Source organism: Chiloscyllium punctatum, chromosome 18, assembly GCF_047496795.1.
Source record: "Chiloscyllium punctatum isolate Juve2018m chromosome 18, sChiPun1.3, whole genome shotgun sequence".
NCBI classification, from domain to species: domain Eukaryota; kingdom Metazoa; phylum Chordata; class Chondrichthyes; order Orectolobiformes; family Hemiscylliidae; genus Chiloscyllium; species Chiloscyllium punctatum.
The window spans coordinates 446,262-470,213 of record NC_092756.1 but is presented as its reverse complement, the minus strand read 5'-3'; positions in this window follow the sequence as shown (position 1 = coordinate 470,213).

Here is a 23,952-nt window from a genome sequence, read left to right as displayed (position 1 = left end):
GAATAATTTTACTGATCCTCTCTTCCACCTACCTGGAACTCTGCGGAGGCTATAATAAAAACTCCAAGCAGTGTGACCTGTTTCTAACCTCAGCCCACACTACCTCAGTAGACGAGTCCTCAGCAAAAGTTCTCAGAGCCAGCATTATACTATCTTTGGCTAAAAAGACCACACCTCCTCCTCTTTTACCGTCTTGCCTGTTCTTATTGAAAGATCTTGAACATCTTTCACCCAAGTTCCTATAATAGCTATGATGTCCCAATCCCATGTTCTGAAACATGCGCTGAGTAGATTAGCCTTCCCTGTAAATCCCATTGCACTGAAGTAAATGCATTTTAGTTCTTCAGAATTACTATATAATCTGATTCTCTCATCTTTCTTTTCTAACTGGCATATTCTCATCATATTCAGAGATTTCTCCATCCATCCTACAATTTACACTGCTACTTAGAGTACCTCCACTTGCCTCGACTGTCAACATAAAGTCTGCTTTATAGGGTGAGCAATTCTCCCTGCTAAGATATCGGTGGCTTTCCCTTTTACATTAGACCAATCCTTTTGGAACGGGCCTTTTCTATTCCAAAAGACATTCCAATCTCCCAAAAATCTGAATCCGTCAACAACACAGCAGCTCTTCATGCCATTGATTTTTCTCATTTAATCTTTTTTTTTCCCTTCCCCACTTGAATTTGTCATTGGGAGCAAACCAGTCATTACTATTGTAAGGTTTTGTTTTTAACCCTCTCCATCACCTCTTTAATTAACTGCGGACTGTTCTAATCTTTTCCCTAAAAATGTCATTCATACCAATATATACAATAATTTCTGGCTTCTAAATCACAACTTCAACAATATGCTTGAGACTTTCTGAGACATTCTTAATCCTAGTACCGGGAAACCAATAAACTATCCGAAATTTTCACTCACTACCACAGAATCTCCTGTTTATGCACCTGACAGGAGAGACCCCTGTCTTAATTAGTATAAGAAATCCTATCAAACGCTGCCTAACATAAGATTTTTTCTAATAGTCCAATAACCGATGGCTCTTCCATTTTCCTCAGATGGACTAACCCCTTCATCAGTTCCAAAAGCTGGATATGTGTTTGATAGAGGAATAGCCACCAGAGATTGTTGAACTACCTTCTTACCTGTCCTGACAGTCATCCAGCTATCTGACTGATTTTGTTGCATAACAACTTCCAGCCATCTCCTTCTCTACCTTACATATATGGCCTTAATATTATTATGCCTATAAACAGAATTTTTCATGACATTAAACTAGAAAATATATCCGTATACATATCAAACATATAAAAAATAAATAAAATCAACCATTTGAAAAACTAATTCAATAAAAATATTCCTCTTCAATAAATTTCTCGAAGAAAAAAGTCTTCTCCAGAGCTGAACGTGCATAGGACTCTCCTGAATAAAGGCACATCATCCTTTTTAAAAATAGTTTTTGAAACAAAAAAATACGTTTGCATTTAAAACAAAGAAGAAGACTTTTGAAACATTTTTAGACTTTTCTAGTTTTTTTTCTAGACCCCCCCCCCCCTTGAAAAGCTCGTTAAAACAATGTCCATTTTTTAAAAATAATCTTTTTTTGCTTTATTTTTGGTTTGTTTTTGATTTTAGTAAAACATACTGGAAAAATAACCTTATATTAATAAACTATATGAACTACATTAAATGGGAAGTAAAAACTATAATTAACCTTAAGCTATGCTTGCAATCCAAGGAGCAGCTGTAAGATCTAGACTGCTCTAAGAACACGTATTAAAACTTTTTTTTTACAATTTAAAGAAGAGTGGGCATATGTTCTAATAATTTGCTTCCAATGGAAGTTAGACTTGGCGATAAGATTTGATCTCCTACTGTGTGTATATGTGCAGTATTTAATTGAATCTTTATCCTCATCTCTCCAGCTCTTTCAAGCAATCATATGAGCCTGTGTCCATCCTGCAGATGAACAATTCATTCAGCTCTGAGTATTGCAGGGAATGTTACAAAGAACATTATCCAGGTCCACGTAAAATACAAATGTTGCAGACGAAGTAAGCCCAACCTAGTCCAATATTAAACGCATGCAAACATGATGAATAAAACATGCAGAGAGGAATAGTATAAAAGGAGAATTCAGCTACATGTCAAACCAAATCTGTGGCTCTCTCATAAAAAGTCCTCAACTGCATCACGCTGTAAATTCACCAAAATAGGAAGAACAAGAGACTGGAATTCTTAATGCTTCTCCTTTGAACAACATCTGAAGAACACCAGAAATAAGACAAATCTTATCTGTGAGCTTCATAGGTGATGATGATGAGAATGTGAGGGATGGATTTTGGGGGGAATGATAAATAATGTTATGGATCACACAAAGTTTAGGTGGGTGGTTCACAGTGAGGAGGAACATGCTAGTTTAAAGATGATATAAATGGTTTGTTCAGGTGGCTAGATCAATGACTGATGAGATTTTAATGATAAATGTGAGGTGATACATTTCAGAAGTAACAAGACAAGAGAGAGTATTCAAACTATGATGAGGGGTTAGATGTTTCTGAACCAGAGGAGGTTGAGAGGAGTTCCTGACTGATGCATTTAAGAGCATGAGGTTTCCGGACAGTTTGAACAGAGGGCAGCTCTTCCCCTTATTCGAGTGCTCAATACGAAGGAGACATAATTTTGAAGTGAAAGTGATCTCATCAGTAATCTATAAAGCTTAATTGCAGATTTCTGTTTAATTTAGATTCCAGCATTTGCAGTGGCAGCATTTGAACCCGAGTTCCCAGAATATTATCTTGATCGCTGAATCAGCAGTTGGCGATAATACCACCAGGACATCACTTTCATCTTATCATAATCTTCTTTGTTAAGGTATGAATGACGATTTATCTTTTTGCAATTCATCTTCCACTCAGGAATAAACTTTAATTGATGTGTTTTTAATATTGATGTGTTTTTACTATCTCCCTAAGTATTTGTCATTGTTCTGCAAATGTTCTGCCCTTCAATGTTGTTTTTTCGAGTCCACTCAGGCCAATCCTTCCACATAATTATCACTGCCCGATGCTAAAACCCTTGTATCTTTGAATCTGAATTTGAAATTCCAGCATGTTACGGTCACTCTTTCTAGAGGATTCTCTACGAAAGATGATTTATCACTCCTTCCTCATTATTCACACCAAATCTAAAAGCCAGTTTTCTGGTTTATTGTTCTAAGAAATAATCCATCTTACATTCTACGTATCGTTATTTCAGGCTACCGTTGCCAAATTGATTAATTAAGCCAATATGCATACACAGATTGCTCACTCTTGTGCCCTTCTCACAAGACATTGTTATTCCCTGGTTTTTGAAAGTATGTTTGGAGGATGGGAGTATTGTGGCATGAAATTACTCCGAGAAGCAGGTTTGTTTCCATGTGCTTTATTTGGATCCAAACTGATTTGTCATTTTGGTCCCTCGTGCTAATGTCATTTTTAATGCAGCCTTGATATCATTCTTAATCAATGCAGCAACTCAACCTGCTGTACGTTCTTGTCTGAGTAATGAGTACCCTTGGACATTTCACTTCCCAACACTGACCTTCCTGTAACCACCTTTCTGTAAGCCCCACCAGGCCGTTCCTTTTTAACTCTGTTTGTGCTGTCATCTTTTCCAAATATTCCATGCATTTCGGTACAAGGTATTTACGTAAATTCTGTTGGATTGGTTTATCTCCTTTAATACTTTTGGTGCACTCCACACACTCCAATCTTATTTTTTGATCTCCGATAATACAGAACCTATCATTTCAACTCACATTTTTAAAATTGCTATCATCATTTTCCTCAGCATAGTCATTAGATTGGCCTTGCCTGTCTATTCTATTAAACTCTAATTTCATCTCACTTACTGTCCTGCTGCTCTGGTTTTCAGTCTCCTGCATTATTCATTTAACTCCACCCAAGATGCATCATCAAACCTCCCTGCCAGGATGTTGATGTCCCTCCAGTTAAAATGGACCCTGTCAATTTTTACAGGTCCCACCTTCCCTGGACAAAATCCCAACGAGCCAAAAATCTGAAAACCACTTCCTGAACCAGTTCTTCAACCACATATGAAAGTTTTCTCTCTTCATCTTCCTTATCGCACTTCCACTTGCACGAGGAGTAACCCAAGATTACAACCCTGGATATCCTGCTTTTCCACTCAGGCCAATCTCCCTGCACTGTCCTTGCAGGATCTTGTCACATTTCCTGCCAATGTTATTGATACCAATGTGTACCACTGGCTGTAAACCCTCCCCTTCCGTATGCCCTGAGCATTCTCGGAGACATCCCTGATCCTTCTACCAAAGACACTTTTTATGAAGAATGCATGGAATCGTCGAATCCCTATATTGTGGAAATCAGCCATTTGGGCCAACATGCCCATACTGACCCTCCAAAGAGTAACCCACCCAAACCCATTAGCCTACTCTCATACTCTACATTTAGCCCTGACTAATACACCGAACCAACACATCCCTGAACACTATGAGCGTAGTAACCTGGCCAGAGCCAGTCTCCTACCTTATATTGATTCTGCTTTCTCACCACAGAAACTGCCAGGACTTCTGAGCATTCCCAGCAACTTCTGGTTTGGTCACCAATGATGATCACATACTGATCAAAACGTACCCAACTCAGATCTGAAAAGAAATCCTGAATTCATTTTCTCAATAAAAATCCAAATATTTCGTCATTCAAGAATCACAGCAAATATTCATTAAATTGTTTTTGTTTGGTCCATGATTGTCATTTGTTCACATTGCCAATCTATGAATAAAAGATATGTTTGCATGTTATGTGCATTATCTTTTGGGAGGAGTTAGAGAGAGGTGGGGGGGGGGGGGGGGTTAGGGGCTGGGACCAGGGGGTTGCTGGGAAGGTTAATTTCCCACTAAAAACGGACTTACCTCGAGCATCAGGCCTCCATTTGCAGCAGTGGTGAGAGCAAGGAGCGGAGTGGGAGAGGACGAATTGTGTTCTGGGAGGGTAAGTGAACTGACATTTTTGGGCAGCGATTGAACGAGAGACACTACACGTGTAATGTCTCCCACTCCGAACTCGTCATCTAACCAATGCAAAATAACTCTATACTGTCTTGATAAGGTGTTTCTCTTTTTTTTAATCCTGTGATTGGTTAAAGAAAACCCTTTCCTTTTCCGTATATCGAATTTAAGACCAAGTTAAGCTTTAGAGTTAAAGTGACAGGAGAACTCAGAGCCATGTTATGCTCTACTTGCTCAATGTGGGAGCTCAGGGACACAGCTGCTGTCCCTGTTCTCGTGCAGGACGTGTGTCCATATCCCTGCACTCTCCTTGCAGGATCTTGTTACGTTTCCTGCCAATGTCATTGGTACCGATGTGTACCACAGCTGCTGGCTGTTCAGCCTCCCCTTCAGTATGCCCTGAGCATGCTCGGAGACATCCCTGATCCTCGCACCAAAGACACTTCTTATGAAGAACGCATAGACGGGATGATGGCTCTGGAGCAGTGGATGGACTCACCTTGGAGCACCTTTGAGGGCGGCACGGTGGCACACTGGTTAGCACTGCTGCCTCACAGCGCCAGAAACCCGGGTTCAATTCCCGCCTCAGGCGACTCTCTGTGTCGAGTTTGCACATTCTCCCCGTGTCTGCGTGGGTTTCCTCCGGGTGCTCCGGTTTCCTCCCACAATCCAAAAATGTGCAGGTTAAGTGAATTGACCATGCTAAATTGTCCGTAGTGTTAGGTGAAGGGGTAAATGTAGGAGTATGGGTCTGGGTGGTATATGCTTCGGCGGGTCAGTGTGGACTTGTTGGGCTGAAGGGCCTGTTTCCACACTGTAAGTAATCTAATCTGATCTAATTTAATCACACACAATGCGGAGGAGGTTTTACATAGCACATTCAGTGAACTGATCACATCACAGATTAGGATTGCTGAAGGAGAAAGGGAATTGGTGACCAAAAGCAGAGAAAGAGCAGGAAGGCACTGCAGGTGTCCCCTGCAGTCACCTCCCTTCTTAGCAGGTATACTGTTTTGGATCTTATTTGGAGAGATGGCTCACCAGGAGAAGACAGCAATAGCCAGGTTAAAAGCACCGTGGTTGGCTCTGCTGTTCTGAAGAGCGGGAAAAATACTGGAAGGGCTAAGTCCTAGGGGATTCAATTGTAAAAGGAGTAGATAAGCATTTTTCTGTTCGAAGTCAAGACTCAAGAATGGTATGTTGCCTTCCAGGTGCAAGGGACAGTAATGCCTTGGATCGACTGCAGAATATTCTGAAGGGGGAGGGTGAATATCCAGTTTTCATAGTGCATGTAGGCACCAATGATATAGGTTTAAAAAATCAGGATGAGCTCCTAAAAACAGAATTTAGGGCGTTAGGAATCAAGTTAAGAAGTAGGACCTCAGAGATTGTAATATCAGGATTGCTACTAATGCCACATGCTAGTCAGAGTAGAAATGAAAGAATAGAATTGCTTGAGAGATGGTGCAGGAGGAAGGAGTTCTGATTTTTGGGACATTGGGACTGGTTATCTGGGAGGTTGGACTATTACAAATTGGACAGCCTACACCTGAGCTGGAATGGAAATAATGTCCTTCTGGGTACTTTTGCTAATGCTGCTTCGGAGGGTTTAAACTAATGTTGTAGAGGGATGGGAACCAAATGATGAAGTTTGTCGATATTAAGGAAATAGCAACTGCAGCCTGTAAGGAAATAGGTAATGAAGTCAGCGTGAGTAAGGGGAAGAGTCGGCAGGGAGTAGATGATGAACACAAAAGGACAGGTTATCTGAAATGCATTTGTTTTACTGCAAGAAGTCTAGTATGTGCAGATAAACACAGAGCTTGGATTAGTACCTGGGAGTTGATATTATTGCTATTACTGATACTAGGTTGATGGAAGTGCATGATTGGCAAGTAAATATCCCAGGATATCAATGCTTCATGTGGGATAAATAGGGGGGTAAAAGCAGTATAGGAGTTGCATTACTGGTCAAAGGGGATACCACAGCTGTGCTGAAGGAGAGAACTTTGGAGGACTCAAACAGTGAGGCAATAAGGGTAGAGCTCAGAAATAGGAAGGATGCAGAAACAATGTTGGGGCCTCCCAACAGTGAGCGTGAGATGAAAGTACAAATATGTAAACAGATCATGGAAAGATGTGGGAGCAACATGGTGGTGGTGACAGGCGATTTTATATTTGCAACATTGACTGGGGTTCACTTTAATATTAGAGGACTGGATGGAGCAAAATTTGAAAGGACCAGCGAGGAAGGTTTTTTGAGCAGTATGTAAACAGTCCAACTCAGGAAAGGGTCATTTTTGTCCTGATGCTGGGGAATGAGCCTGGCCAGGTGGTTGAAGTTTCAGTTGGGGGTTACTTTGGGACTATTTATCACAATTCTATACGTTATAGAATACGCAAGGACAAAGACAAGAGTTGACCTAAAGGAAGAGTGCTAAATTGGGGGAAGGCCAACTATACCAAAATTCAGCAGAAGTTGAGGAATATAGATTGGGAGCAGTTGTTTGAAGGTAAATCCATATTTGACACGTGGGAAGCTTTTAAAGAGAGGTTGTTTAAAGTTGAGGTTAGATATACTTCTGTGGAAATGAGGGGTAGGAATGGCAGGATTAGGGAACCATGGATGACAGGTGAAACCGTGAGACTAGCTTAGTGGAAAAAGGAAGTGTACATAAGGTCTAGACGACTGAAGACAGACAAAGCTTGGGAAGAAAATCGGGAATGTAGGACCAATCTGAAACAAGGAATTAAGAAGGCTAAAAGGAGTCATGTGATATATTTAGCAAACATGATTATGGAAAATCCCAAAGACTTTAATTCATATATAAGGAGCAAGGGGGTAAGTAGAGGAAGGGTTGGACCACTCAAGGAAAAAGGAGGAAAGTTATGTGTTGAGTCAGAGAAAAATGAGATTATTAATGAGCACTTTGTATTGGTATTCACCAAGAAGAAATGTTGAGATTAGGTATGGATGCTTGATTCCTCGAGGCCAAGTTGAAATAAGGAGAGAGGAACTGTTGGTTATTCTAAAAGGCATTAAGGTGGCCAAGTTCCCAGGTCCGGATGAGATCTTGGGTGAGAGAGGAAACAGGTGGGACAATAGCAGATATCTTTGCAGCATCTTTGAACACGGGTGAAATCCCAAAGTACTGGAAAATTGCTAATTGTGTTTCCTTGTTTAAGAATGGCGACCCTGACGTTAGTGGCAAGGAAGTTGCTGGAGAAAATACTGAGGGATAGGATGTATTCCCAGTTGGAAGAAAATGTGCTTATCAGTGATCGCAACATAGTTTTGTGCAGGGAATTTCATGTCGTGCCAACTTAACAGAATTCTTTGAGGAAGTGACAAAGTTGCTTGTTGAGTGACGGTCATTAGACATGGATTTTAGTAATGCGTTTGATAGGGTTCTCCATGGTATGCTGATTGAGAAAGTGAAGTTGCATAGGGTCCAGGCTGTACTAGTTAGATGGATAGAGAAGTGGCTGAGCCACAGATCACGGAGATTAATAGTGGAAGGGAGTTTCTGAATATGGAGACCTGTGACTCGTGCTGTTCAACAGGGATCCGTGCTGGGACCACTGTTGTTTTCAATATACAGAAGTGATATGGACGAACGTATGGATGGCCTCATTAGCAAGTTTGCAGATGACACGAAGATTGTTGGAGTAGCAGATAGTGAAGGGGATTGTAAGAGAATCATGAACAATATCGATGGATTGTAGAGTTGGCAGAGAAATGGGAGATGAAATTCAATCCGGGCAAATGTGAGGTGATGCAATTTGGAAGATCTAATTCAAGAGCGAAATATACAGAAAATTAAAAAGTGCTGGGATAAATTGATGTTCAGTGATTTCGGGGTGTTCAGGTCCATTGTTCCCTGAAGATGGAACAGTGTGGTCAAGAGGGCATATCGCAGGCTTTCCTTCATTCAATGGGGTATGGAGTACAAGCAGTGGCAGGTCTTTTACAGTTGTATAAGACTTTTTGTACCCCAAATTTTAGAATACTGCCTACAGACCTGGGTGCCACATTACAAAAAGGATATGGATGCTATGGAGAGTGTGCAGAAGAGGTTCGCCAGGTATGGTGGGTGCTCATAATGATGAAATTTTGAGTAGATCAGCGTTATTGTCATTAGAAAGATGGAAGTCGAGCGGGGAAACTGATTGGGCTCTACAAAATTACGAGAGATTTAGATAGGATGGAGAGCAAGACTTGTTTTCCCCAGAGTGGGGACTCAATTACTAGGGGTCACGAGTTCAAAGCAAGAGGGGAAAAGTCTAGGGTAGATATGCGTGGAAGTTTCTTTGTGCAGAGGGTGATGGGTGTCTGGAACACGTTGCCAGTAGAGATGGTAGAGGCGGTCATGATAACATCATTTAAGATGTATCTAGATAGATATATGACTGGACAGGGAGCAAAGGATACAGACTCTTAGAAGATATGTGCCAGGTTTAGGTAGAGGATCTGGATTGGTGCAGGCTTGGAGGGCCAAAGGGCCTGTTCTTGTGCTGTAATTTTGTTTGTTCTTTGATATCACACAGCTTGGAGTCTTTGTTATTTCCTCAATCATATGGGAATTTCTCAATCTTTCATTTCACTCCAATTGCAAAGGATCGTACATAACACGTAAATACACAGGTACACACCCAAAGAGGCAGACACAGATACACATGCATACAAACATAACCACATAGACACATACACACATACACACACAATGCATTACTTTGTCGAAGAATATCAATAACATTATCAATAATTAGAATCATAACTGGAATTCAGGATAAAGGAAGGATGAGAGAAATTGTCTTATTTTATTTGAAAAGACCATTATCTGAAGTTACTAAGGTAAACATCATACAACACCAGGTTATATTCCAACAGGTTTTCTTTGGAAGCACTAGCCTTTCAATGCGCTGCTCCTTCATCAGGTGTTTGTGGAGTGTAAGATTGTAAGACACAAAATTTAGAACAAAATATTAGAGTGCCATACAACTGAAATAGTATGTTGAAAAAACCTGGATTTTTAAGTCTTTCATCTTTTAGAATGGGTTGCAGTTTTCCGTTCATTAATATGTAAATCCCGGAACTTCATTTAAGTTATCTTCTCAGGATAACTTAAGGTTTTACAAAAAAAGGTGACATCTCAGTTCAGACAATGCATTCAAGATGTGAAGTCAGAGTCTGTCTGTGTCCCAGTCTTGAATTAGACTTGTTCTATTTCCAAAGTGGAATTAACAAAATATTTAATGCAATGACTGCCTGCTTTGACTGCTTGCAGTGTGTGCATTTTTGAGCAAAAAAGAATGTATCTGCAAATGTAATGATATTAAACTGATGTGGTGGTTAATATAGCTTGTAAATTTTCCAATGCTTCCTGGCACTATTCTGTCCAACGAAATTCCATGCTCTTCTTTAGCAAATCTGTCAGTCGTGCCCCCATGCTGCTGAAATTTGGAACAAACTTCCTGTCGAATCTGCTCAGTCCCAAAAGTCGAAGCACCTACTTCTCAATGCCCAAGGAAACTCTTCCATTGCTTTAATCCACGTGTTCCTTGGAATCATCCTCCCATGTTCGATGTTATGTCCCAAGAATGTCAAAAATTATGTTTTTTTAACTTTATTTCCAGCTTTGTTTTTAGGAATCACTCAAAGCATTTTGCCAACTGTCACGTGTGATCTTTCCATGAATGGCTAAAGATCACACATCATCAGGTTATTTCTTAATCTGGCCACAAGTTTGTTCATGAGTCTTTGGAATGTGGCTGGTGTGCTCCTCATTCCAAAGGGTATTACTTAAAATCGAGACTGTCCATTTGGGTTAATAAATGCAGAAACTTATTTCGCTTTCTCTATTAAAGATGCCTGTTTGTAACAATGCAGTAAATCCACTTTGTGACGCAACTGGCTTTTCCAACTTTCTCTGTACAGTCCTCCAAACTCAGTATTGGCTGTGGGAGCGATTTTGTTACGTTGACCTTCCAATAGTCCAAAGAAAATTGTTGAGTTCCATCAGCTATGGGAACTGACAAGATCAGCGAACTCCACTCCACTCTGCTTCGGTTCGATGATGTCTTCATTAAGTATCACATTCACTTCCTTCTGGACCTTTTGGGATTTGAAAGAATTAAGCCAATAAAGGTATTGTTTTATTGGAACAGCATTCCCTACTTCCACCTCATGCACACTGGTATTAGTCCTCCTATTTTATTCCTGCATATGTCCTCATAATGCTGCAACAAACCTTTCGATTGTGTTCTTTACTCCTGAGACAGATAGCTAATCCTCTCACCCCATACTTTAAGGGCTTCCTCATTATTTAACGCACTTTGAGGCACATCAAACTCCATTACATCTGGATCTGATTTGTCACTCGGCAGAGCAATAAAAAACACCTGGTTCGCCAACTCTCTGTCGCTATTATAGTAAGGTTTCAACATATTCTGATGGCATGCCCAATACAGTTTCTTTTCTGCCCAGCATCTTTATCAGATAGCTTGCCTGACTCAACTTTTTCTCAATTTGATAGGGACCACTAAACCTGCCTTTGAAGGTATCTCCTCCTACTGGAAACAACACTAATACATCATCTCCTTGGGAAAATGTCTGAATTTTATCGTTTCTATCTGCCAACTGCTTCATTCTACGCTGTGCCCAATTCAGGTGTTGTTTAGTTAACTGACCTTCCTGATTTAATTGTTCCATCACCACTGCTACATAATCCAAGTGTGAGATCTCTGATGCGATCCGATCTTTTTTTTTAGTTTCAAGGGCCCTCTCACTTCCTGTCCAAATATTAACTCAAAGGTAGTAAACTGAGTCGATTCATTTGGGGCATCTCTCACGGCAATCCATACAAGTTCGATACCTTGAATCAATCATTCAGTGTATCCTGAATGTATATTGTCTTCAGGGTCAATGCCACCTTACCAAGGCTCCTTGGGATTTTGGATGGTTCGGAATTGGTTTAAAGTGTTGTAGATTAGAGTGCTGCTGGCAAAGCACAGCAGTTCATGTAGGAAAATCGACGTTTCGGGCATCAGGATTCCTGATGAAGAGCTTATGCCTCAAACGTCGATTTTCCTGCTCCTCGGATGCTGCATGGACTGTTGTGCTTTTCCAGCACCACTCTAATCTAGAATCCGGTTTCCAGTATCCACAGTCCTTGTTTTTATGTAGTTCAAAGTGTTGTATGCTATCCAAGACTTCCTTAAAAGTCTCCGCAGTATAATGGGACCGTTGTCCTGATTGAATCTCTCCAGGCAGCTCATATCGGGCAAAGAAAGCTACCAACTCCAGACCATCCTTTTTGTCTTAATACTCCGGAATGGAATTGACTCCGAAATCTAGTAGACATTTGCATTATGGTTAGCAAGGGCTGATTCCCAAATTACTGTTAGGGAGGGGACTTGCACAATCAATCATAACCCGTGTGAAAGATTCTTCAAATGCGGGAATTGGCAACAAAGCTACTGATTTTATTACTGCCTGTGGCATACCTACCATTCGGCATGTAATAACATGTGTGGTAATATTCAACCACATTCTTGTGCATGCCAGGCCAAAGGAAGTGCTTTTGTACATTAGCCCAAGTCCTCCTTACAACTAGGTGACCTCCTTCTGGTAATTCATGTTCTACCCATAACACTTCCTGTCTGTAAAATACAGGCAACACAATCTGGTGCACCTCTGCCCATTTCTCATCTGCACTCACCTGCTGGGGTCTCCACTTTTGTTTTAGGCTTCTATCCTTAAGATAATAACCCTCAGGAACATATTCTGATTCGTTTTCTGATTTGGCGTCATAATATATATCTTCTCATCTTTCTGTTGCTAGTCTCTTAGCCTTTCTGGACAAAACGCTTCTGTCTGACCAACTGCCTGTTAAGGGTTTTGCTGTACCATTACAACATACAGGGTGTCAGCTAAATGAACCTCAACTTCTTCGTCTTTCCTTCTTGCTGTAACTTATGACAGTGCCTTCTTACTACGACAGAGTCTGAAAAATTTCCATGGCATTCTTCTTGTAACTCCTTAGATCCCTGATCTTCCATTGGCTTCTTCATTACAAGGGGTGTCACTCCCACCTTGGATCCTGCTAAATAATTCCCAAGAACAAATTGTATTCCTGAAACTGACATTCTGTCAATCACTCCTACAGTTCCTTCCACGGTCTTGATTTAGCTCTCCAACCTGATCTTACACAGGGGAATGCTAACTTTCTACCTATCTATTCAACAGATTATTACCTTCTCGGGTAACATGTCAGAAAGCGTGAAAATACTTTCATCTCTTACCATCAGAGACTGACCATATCCCTTACCTCATGAAATAATAACTTATTTCCAGTCTCTTCCTGATCTTCCTGAGTAAACTTTTTCCACAGAGATAAAGTCTTCAAAGAGATCAGCAACTAACTCAATATCCCACCACTGCTAGGGCTGTGCATTCTCCTGCAGCTCATCGGCTTTTCTTTGGATCTCCTTTACTACTTTCCCGAATACCATTGGATTAGCCTCTTTTGCCACATCTATACCCACAATGTCATTCTTCCACGACCAGCACTGTGACTTTTCGTGTCCCATCTTACCACCGTGGAAACACCTGAGGCCTTTCGTTTTCTTGGAATTCTTTTTATCACCAATGAAGAACTATTCCAAGTGTGCTCGACTCTTTACTTGATAGTGAAGGATCTCGCCTGCTTCTAATTTCTATCCCTCACACGGATGAAATTCGTGTCAGAAACTAAATTTCACGTCATGCATCAATGCACATTTCTCGGTCATCTCTGCTGCTCTTCTCACTTCTTGAAATTTCTGTTCATCACGTCAGTTCTCTGGAAATGCGCTTATGAATCCCTCCAGCACAATGAACTCTCTTGACTTAATTTCCATCCTCTAAACTTGATTTCCCTGACTAATTTGCAACTACTGAAGTTCACACTCTCTCCCTTTCTCTTTCTCCTTCATCTCTCTCTTTGCTGAGCGAAGAAACTTCTCTCCGTTTCTCTCTCTCTCTCTTTCAGTTTTTTAATCCCTCTCTTCTCAGTCTCCTTTTCTCTCTCTCTCTTCTTTCTTCTATCTATCTTTTTGCTCAGCTAATATCCTTCTCTCCCTTTCTTTTTCTTCTCATTCCATTTGGCTCATACAGTTTACGTTTTTCTAACTCCACTGCACTTCTGTTTCTCTAATATACCTCAGTGTTTGACCAAGTCCATTTCAATTTCCTTATGTCCATGGATAAACCAATACTAATCTGTTTGCTAATTCCAAAAGAATATCTATCCTCTGTCTTTCTAACCTTCCTTGACAAAGTTGGGAAACATCTTCAAACCTCAGAACCTCTTTAGCAATGTGAAGAGCCATTTTATTCTCTTTAAATTTAACCGACCACATGTAATCAAAATGAAACAAATTATTTCAACTATGTTTTATTTAAAGATTTATGACACGAATCACCACAAGTGTTTAAATCTGCTGGGAGCTTTGGTACCCCAAATCTGTTCAAACCTGCCCAATACCAAGTGAAATAAGGGTTGAGGGGTTGGGTGAGAGCAGTAACAAATTAAAAATTCTATATACGAATGCACGAAGCATTAGACACAAGGTGGATGAGCTTGAGGCTCTTTTGGAAATTGGCAGATACGATATTGTGGGGATAACTGAGACCTGGCTTCATGGGGACAGGGCCTGGGAAATGAATATTCAAGGCTACACGTGCTATCGTAAGGACAGACTGACGGGCAGAGGGGGTGGGGTGGCCTTGTTGGTAAGGGAGGATATTCAGTCCCTTGCGCGGGGGGACCTAGAGTCGGGGGATGTAGAGTCAGTGTGGATAGAGCTTCGAAACACTAAGGGTAAAAAGACCCTCATGGGAGTCATCTACAGGCCCCCAAACAGTAGTCTGGATGTCGGATGTAAGTTGAATCAGGAGCTGAAATTGGCTTGTCGCAAAGATGTTACTACAGTTGTTATGGGGGATTTTAACATGCAGGTAGACTGGGAGAATCAGGATGGTATCGGGCCTCAAGAAAGAGACTTTGTGGAGTGAATCAGAGATGGATTTTTAGAGCAGCTGGTGCTGGAGCCGACCAGGGATAAGGCGTTTCTGGATCTGGTATTGTGTAACGAACCTGAATTGGTCAGTGACCTCGAAGTGAAGGAGCCATTGTGAAGTAGTGACCATAATACAATAAGCTTCAATCTGCAATTTGAGAGGGAGTGGGTACAATCGGAAGTGACAATATTTCAGTTGAATAAAGGGAAATTTGGAGCTATGAGGGAGCAACTGGCCAAAGTTCAATGGTGCAATACCTTAACAGGGAAGACCGTGGAGGAACAATGGCGGATATTTCTGTGTATAATGCAGAAGTTGCAGGATCAGTTCATTCCTAAAAGGAAGAAAGATCCCAGGAGGACACATGGGCGGGCGTGGCTGACGAGGGAAGTAAAGAAACATAAAGTTAAAAGAGAAAAAGTATAACTTAGCGAAGATAAGTGGGAAAACTGAGGACTGGGAAGCTTTTAAAGAACAACAGAGGATTAGTTAGAAGGAAATACGCAGAGAAAAAATGAGGTACGAAGGTAAACTGGCCAAGAATATAAAGGAGGATAGTAAAAGCTTTTTTAGGTATGTCCAAGGCAAAAAAATGGTAAGGACAAAAATTGGGCCCCTGAAGACAGAAACAGGGGAATATATTACTGGGATCAAAGAAATGGCAGAGGAATTAAATGGATACTTCAGATCTGTGTTCACCGGGGAAGACACAAGCAATCTCCCTGAGGTAACAGTGGCTGAAGGACCTGAACTTAAGGGAATTTTTTATTTGCCAGGATTTGGTGTTGGAGAGACGGTTGGGTCTGAAGGTTGATAAGTCTCCGGGACCTGATGGCTTGCATCCCAGGGTACTGAAGGACGTGGCTCGGGAAATCGTGGATGCGCTGGTGAATCGGGGTCGCTTCCTGAGTATTGGAGGGCGGCTAATGTTGTGCTACTTTTTAAGAAGGGTCGGCGGGAGAAAGCAGGAAATTATAGACCAGTTAGTCTGACCTCAGTGGTGGGAAAGATGCTGGAGTCTATGATAAAGGATGAAATTACGGCACATCTGGATAATAGTAACAGGATAGGACAGAGTCAGCATGGATTTATGAAGGGGAAATCATGCTTGACTAATCGTCTTGAATGTTTTGAGGATGTAACTCGGAAGATGGACGAGGGAGATCCAGTGGATGTAGTGTACCTGGACTTTCAGAAAGCTTTTGATAAGGTCCCACACAAGAGGTTAGTGAGTAAAATTAGGGCGCACGGTATTGGGGGCAAAGTACTAGATTGGATAGAGAATTGGTTGGCTAATAGGAAGCAAAGGGTAGTGATTAACGGCTCCATTTCGGAATGGCAGGCACTGACCAATGGGGTACCGCAGGGATCCGTGCTGGGACCGCAGCTTTTTACAATATATGTTGATGATATAGAAGATGGTATCAGCAATAACATTAGCAAATTTGCTGATGATACAAAGCTGGGTGGTAGGGTGAAATGTGATGAGGATGTTAGGAGATTACAGGGTGACCTGGACAAGTTGGGTGAGTGGGCAGATGCATGGCAGATGCAGTTTAATGTGGATAAATGTATGGTTATCCACTTTGGTGGCAAGAACAGGAAGGCAGATTACTACCTCAGTGGTATCAAATTAGGTAAAGGGGCTGTTCAGAGAGATCTGGGTGTTCTTGTCCAACAGTCAATGAAGGCAAGCATGCAGGTACAGCAGGTCGTGAAGAAGGCTAATAGCATGCTGGCCTTCATAACAAGAGGGATTGAGTATAGAAGTAAAGAGGTGCTTCTGCAGCTGTACAGGGCCCTGGTGAGACCACACCTGGAGTACTGTGTAAAGTTCTGGTCTCCAAATTTGAGGAAAGACATTCTGGCTATTGAGGGAGTGCAGCGTAGGTTCACGAGGTCAATTCCTGGAATGGCATGATTGCCTTACACGGAAAGACTGAAGCGACTGGGCTTGTATACCCTTGAGTTTAGAAGACTGAGAGGGAACCTGATTGAAACGTATAGGATTGTGAAAGGATTGGACACTCTGGCAGGAGGAAACATATTTCCACTGATGGGGGAGTGCCGAACCAGGGGACACAACTTAAAAATACGGGGTAGACCATTTAGGACAGAGATGAGGAGAAACTACTTCACCCAGAGAGTGGTGGCTATGTGGAATGCTCTGACCCAGAGGGCAGTGGAGGCCCAGTCTCTGGATTCATTTAAGAAAGAATTGGATAGAGCTCTTAAAGATAGTGGAGTCAAGGGTTATGGAGATAAGGCTGGAACAGGATACTGATTGGGAATGATCAGCCATGATCATATTGAATGGCGGTGCAGGCTCGAAGGGCTGAATGGCCTACTCCTGCATCTATTGTCTATTGTCTATTGTCTTACCAGACGAACCCAAAATCTGTTAAAATGCAGAGGTCAAACTACTACTAAATGAAGCTAAACACACAGAAACGCTCGCCTCAGCTTGTCATCTGTTGGAAGAGTGAGGGACTAAAAGGGAACACGTAACTGTCACCTTTTTAAAGAAAAGTAGCAATTTTCTTTACGAACAAAACTATTAAGAAACTGAACATTGCTTCCCTTAACTGAGCACAACCCTATTGATATGCTGTTCCAAAACACACAATAAATATTGCATTAAAGTAATCACATGTCTTCACAGTCTCTACCTTCTCTGCTGTAATCAATCTCTTACCCACTGATTTCACCGGGTCGTCTTATTCCTTTTTACGAAGCGAAAGTGAGAACTACAGATGCTGGAGATTAGAGTCAAGATCGTTGTGCTGATGAAGGGCTCTTGCTCGAAATGTTGATACTGCTGCTTCTCGGATGCTACCTGACCTACTGTGCTTTTCCACCACCACACTCTTGACTTATTTCTTTTTACTCTGAATATGTTTTCCAGCAAAAGGCATCTTTTTGATAGACTGCTCTCTGATATCTTTGAGACCAAGGTTTTAAATAGGCACTTTGCTCTTCGACTCAACAGCAGTTGCTCTGTTATTCGGTGGCAGCAGGTCTAACCACTTTTCAAAATGCCCACTCTTTTTCATACGCCCATCATCGTTCCCTGTCATTGGTCTGATGTCATCAAAACAATACATTCAAACTCGAATTTCGAAATTTGGGTTTTAGTATCCAGAGTATAGCTTAAACTATTTGGTTAAATTTGGATTGTTGTCAAAACAGCAACCAAACTCAGGTATCCATTTAATTGCCAATTGTTGCATGTATCCATTTTGTAACAGCTCATTTCCCAGCCCTTCCATTTGGTCAGCTGAGCCTGCACTTTGAGTTTACTTCAATATTCAGAAAACAATGTTCATTTTATATTGGATCCACGTGCTTTGGCTTCGTGACAAATACCATTTAATAACACAAAACATTAACGAAATGTATATTGAATTATTGTCATTCTTAAATTATTTGCAATTAGCTAATGCTCATACATTTCAGTGACAAATTAAATTGGTTAATTATATTTTAATTCATAAGAACGCTAAATCTATTTGATTGTTGAATTGTTTGCTCACTGTGAATATGTAATGGTTTAGAGGCAAACAACTTTCGAAATGTTAGAGTGAGAATGTATTCATTTGAATATTGACGTTGAATATTTAATTGTGATCCACAAAAATGAGGCAAATATTCTCTGTTCAATAAAAAATAACATGTATTTTTCTTTTAATTTTGCATCATAAAGTCTTGGAATGAGTTTATATTTTAGTTCCAAAGATATAGTAACAATGTAGTTGTTCTCAGAGATAATGCAGGCATTGTTATGGGAAATAGTCGGAGTTCACATGGTATTGTTGGCCCCAATTTACAAAACACAGGAGATATTTTATTATTGTTCATACCAGGAAACTCATCACTTGCAATCACGACGTACATAATAAATAGATAACAAAGGATCTGAATTCAGGCATAGTGCTACTGGAAATCACAGCTGCCTGTAATACTGAGTGACACACTGGCCTGCTCCTCAACCTACCCAGAGACCTTCCAGCTTGGGTCAGGGTAGTTATTCAAACATACTATCACAAGAAATCATTCGCAGCTCATCCTGGGCAGGTGAAATCTAACCAATAGCCTATCACTGGTCTTTGTGTAGACACAAATGCTGTCCAAATTACATACCAATGACTGACCAGCAAACAGGTCTTGCAAATTCATCTTCAGCCTAAGCCTGCTCCAGGGAGCAAATGGATGGGCATGTCTTGCCAGAACACACCGCACAAGCCACTTGTCAGCATCTGGCCTGCCTCCGAGATTCCAGATATTTGCACCCTGCACCAGACCCAGGATGAAGAAATTCACAATTTGACTGCCTTCTGGAGCACACTGTCTCACACTAAACATTCTAAAGCCATAAGCAGTATATGTCACCTTCACACTCATCAGTGTCAAAATAAAATTGAACTTCTGTGTAGATGGCCAGAGATTAATACATGGGTCACCAAACCTGCTTTAGAGTGGGTTTCAATCGAGATCAGTCCTGTCGAGTTGCTCTGTGGGAAACAGCAGCAAATACCAAGCCGATAACCACTTTAATAACTGAACTGTGTTGATTTTGTCTGATGTATGTCACCACACACACATTGTACTGACACTTAGTTAAATGTAACAATTGGCACCATAAGTGCAAGTCTCGACCTAATGCCACTCCCCAGCTTTCTCAAGTCACTCTCTCCCCCATTCACCAGTTGATGAGAATCCACAACCTGGGAGAAACAGTCTGTGCTTCATCTCAGGTGGTCCACTCTATAATGGCCTGTTCAACCCACTTACTGACTGCTTTCCATTTCAGAGATACATGTGGTGGTGACTTCCTGAGTCAATATGATTCCCAATATCCTTGGGATCATGGAATGGAAAACATAGGAAGGCACGTACAATTTTCTGTGAGGAACTCCACATGATGAGAGGCAAGTTTGATCTACCAGAAGGAGAGTAGGAGAGTGATTATTGTTCACAAAGGGTCAGCACAAGCCGGTACCCTGCACACTCCAGCAGCATCGCTGGGAACACATGCACTTGTGGAGAGACTTAATACACACTGCCCATTACTGAGGGCTTTCCCCCTGCACACTGAGAGGGGAATTAATCATCAGAAACTCATGGTATGTGGAGGTGATCGCTCAGTTCGGGAAAGTGACATTTGATGCATTAATGTTTTTAAAAAATGATGATTCAAAAAACATTGCTTCTTACAGTCTTAGATTTACAGTTTTGGTTCGTAGATTGGGAAGCCTGATAACAAACTCCAAAGTACACACGAGGTACAGACTGTTCCTGGTTTTATATTCCAGGCTGTATGTTCTTTACCTTGGAGCTAGGATTATTACATGTCAGACAGATGTGATAAGGGAACAGATTGACACGTGAAATTGTGACATTTTTTTGCCATCAGAGAGGTGTTTGAAGGAGGTCAGGATTGGCAACTCCATATTCTGTAGCATGGGACTATAGGCAGGAGATGCTGTTGTTTTATTAATTAAGGCATCAATTACTGCTGTCAGAGGGACAACAACTTGGACGGGCCTTCAACTGAGGCTTCAAGGATTGCGATTAGAATAAAACGATGACAGATAATTGCTAGGGTCATATTAAAGATCACCAGTAAGAAGAAAAGACATGAGCCAATGTGTAACCAATCGCTGTAGTGTATACAAACAATAAGAAGGTAATTATATTCATGCTTTTCAATATGCAACATTTATTGGGGCACTCACGTGCTTTTAAGAGGGGGCAAACATTTTGACATTTATTGCTGAGACCTCCTTGTATCAGCATGTGAAAGATACAACAAGGGATGATTTAGTTCTGGACTCAACCTAATCTAGTCTCACTAGCCAGCACCTGGCCCATATCCCTCCAAACCCTTGCTAATCATATTCCCATCCAGATGCCTTTTAAATAGTGGAATTCTAATTCTGGGTAAAGCTGTAGTCAAATAGCGTGGAGTGGGGAGGGGTGTTCATGCTCAAAATGGAATTGGTGAGGGTATGGGCCCAATACTTTACAATCGAAGATCCAATGAAGGAAAATGACCCACAGAGCCTTCAACATCAGCAAATATTCAGAGCTGAATAATAAAGTGAAGAGAAGCTTAGAGCAGCTATAAAGTGAGCAGATCAATGGAATCCCTATAACATAGAACATAGAAGAATACCGCGCAGGACAGGCCCTTCGGCCCTCGATGTTGCGCCGATCCAAGCCCACCTAACCTACACTAACCCACTATCCTCCATATGCCGATCCAATGCCCGTTTAAATGCCCATAAAGAGGGAGAGTCCACCACTGCTACTGACTGGGCATTCCATGAACTCACGACTCGCTGAGTAAAGAATCTACCCCGAACATCTGTCCTATACCTACCAGCCCTTAATTTAAAGCTATGCCCCCTCGTAATAGCTGACTCCATACGTGGAAAAAGGTTCTCATGGTCAACCCTATCTAAACCCCTAATTATCTTGTACACCTCTATCAAATCACCCCTAAACCTTCTTTTCTCCAATGAAAACAGCGCCAAGTGCCTCCGCCTTTCCTCATACGATCTTCCAACAATACCAGGCAACATCCTGGTAAACCTCCTCTGCACCCGTTCCAGTGCCTCCACATCCTTCCTATAATATGGCGACCAAAACTGCACACAATGCTCCAGACGCAGCAGAACCAGAGTCTTATAAAACTGCAACACGACCTCAGGACTCCGGAACGCAATTCCTCTACCAATAAAAGCCAGTACGCCATATGCCTTCTTCACAGCACTATTTACCTGGGTGGCAATTTTCAGAGATCTGTGTACATGGACACCAAGATCCCTCTGCTCATCCACACTACCAAGTATCCGACCATTAGCCCAGTACCCCATCTTCTTGTTACTTTCACAAAAGTGAATCACCTCACACTTACCTACGTTGAAATCCATTTGTCACCTTTCGGCCCAGCTCTGTAGCGTATCAATATCCCGCTGTAACCTGCCACATACTTCCTCACTGTCAGCAACACCACCGACTTTCGTATCATCCGCAAACTTACTCACCCAACTTTCTAGCCCCTCCTCCAGGTCATTTATAAAAAGGACAGCGGCAATGGTCCCAAAACAGATCCTTGCGAAACACCGCTAGTAACTGCACTCCAAGGTGAACCCTTACCATCAACTACTACCCTCTGACTTCTTCCAGCCAGCCAATTCCTAATCCAAACCTCCAACTCACCCTCAATGCAATACCTCCTTTTTTTCTGCAGTAGCCTACCATGGGGAACCTTATTAAACGCCTTACTAAAATCCATATACACCACATCTACCGCTTTACCCTCTTCCATCTCCTTAGTCAACTTCTCAAAGAATTCAATAAGGTTTGTGAGGCACGACCTGCCCTTCAAAAAACCATGTTGACTATCCTTGATCACATTATTCCTATCGAAATGTTCATAAATCGTATCCCTTACAATTCTCTCTAAGACTTTGCCCACAACAAAAGTGAGACTCACTGACCTATAGTTCCTACGATTATCCCTACTCCCCTTCTTGAACAAGGGAACCACATTTGCTATCCTACAGTCTTCTGGCACTATTCCTGTAGACAACGACGACATAAAAATCAAGGCCAATGGTTCTGAAATCTCCTCCCTTGCTTCCCAGAGAATCCTGGGATAAATGCCATCAGGCCCAGGGGACATATCTATTTTCACCCTTTCCAGAATTTCCAACACCTCTTCCCTACATACCTCAAAGCCGTCCATTCTAATTAATTGTGACTCCGTATTCACATCGGCAACAATGTCCTGTTCCTGTGTGAACACTGATGAAAAGTACTCATTCAGTGTTTCCTCAATCTCTTCAGCCTCCACACGCAACTTCCCACTAGTACACTTGACTGGACCTATTCCGACCCTGGTCATTCTTTTATTCCTGACTTACCTATAGAAAGCCTTTGGGTTTTCCCTAATCCTACCAACTAAGGACCTTTCACGTCCCCTCCTTGCTGCTCTTATCTTTCTCTTCAGATCCTTCCTAGCTACCTTATAACTCTCAATCACCCCAATTGATCCTTCACGCCTCATCTTTCCATAGGCCGCCCTCTTCCCTTTAACAAGGGATTCCAATTCCTTATTAAACCATGGCTCCCTCACATGACATTTTCCTCCCTGCCTGACAGGTACATACTTATCAAGTACACTCAATAGTTGCTCCTTGAACAAACTCCACATATCAATTGCGCCCTTGCCTTGAAGCCTACTTTTCCAATTCACACATCCTAAGTCGTGCCTCACCGCATCATAATTTCGCTGTCCCAGCTATCACTCTTGCCCTGCAGTGCACACTTATCCCTCTCCATCACTCGAGTAAAAGTCACCGAATTGTGGTCACTGTCCCAAAAGTGCTCACCTACCTCCAATTCTAACACCTGGCCTGGTTCGTTACCCAGAACCAAATCCAGTATGGCCTCACATCTTGTTGGCCTGTCTACATATTGTGTCAGGAAACCATCCTGCACACATTGGACAAACACCGAACCACCTAACGAAATCGAGCTATAGCTTTCCCAGTCAATATGTGGAAAGTTAAAGTCCCCCATAACAACCACCCTATTACTTTCACTCTTTTCCTGAATCATCCTCGCAATCCTTTCTTCTACATCTCTAGGACTATTAGGAAGCCTGGAGAAAATTTCTGACAGAGTGACCTCACCTTTCCTATTCCTAACCTCAGCCCAAACTACCTCAGATGGCGAGTTTTCATCCATCGTCCTTTCCACCACTGTAATACTATCTTTGACAAGCAATGCTACACTTCCCCCTCTTTTACCGCCACCTCTGACCGTATTAAAACATTTA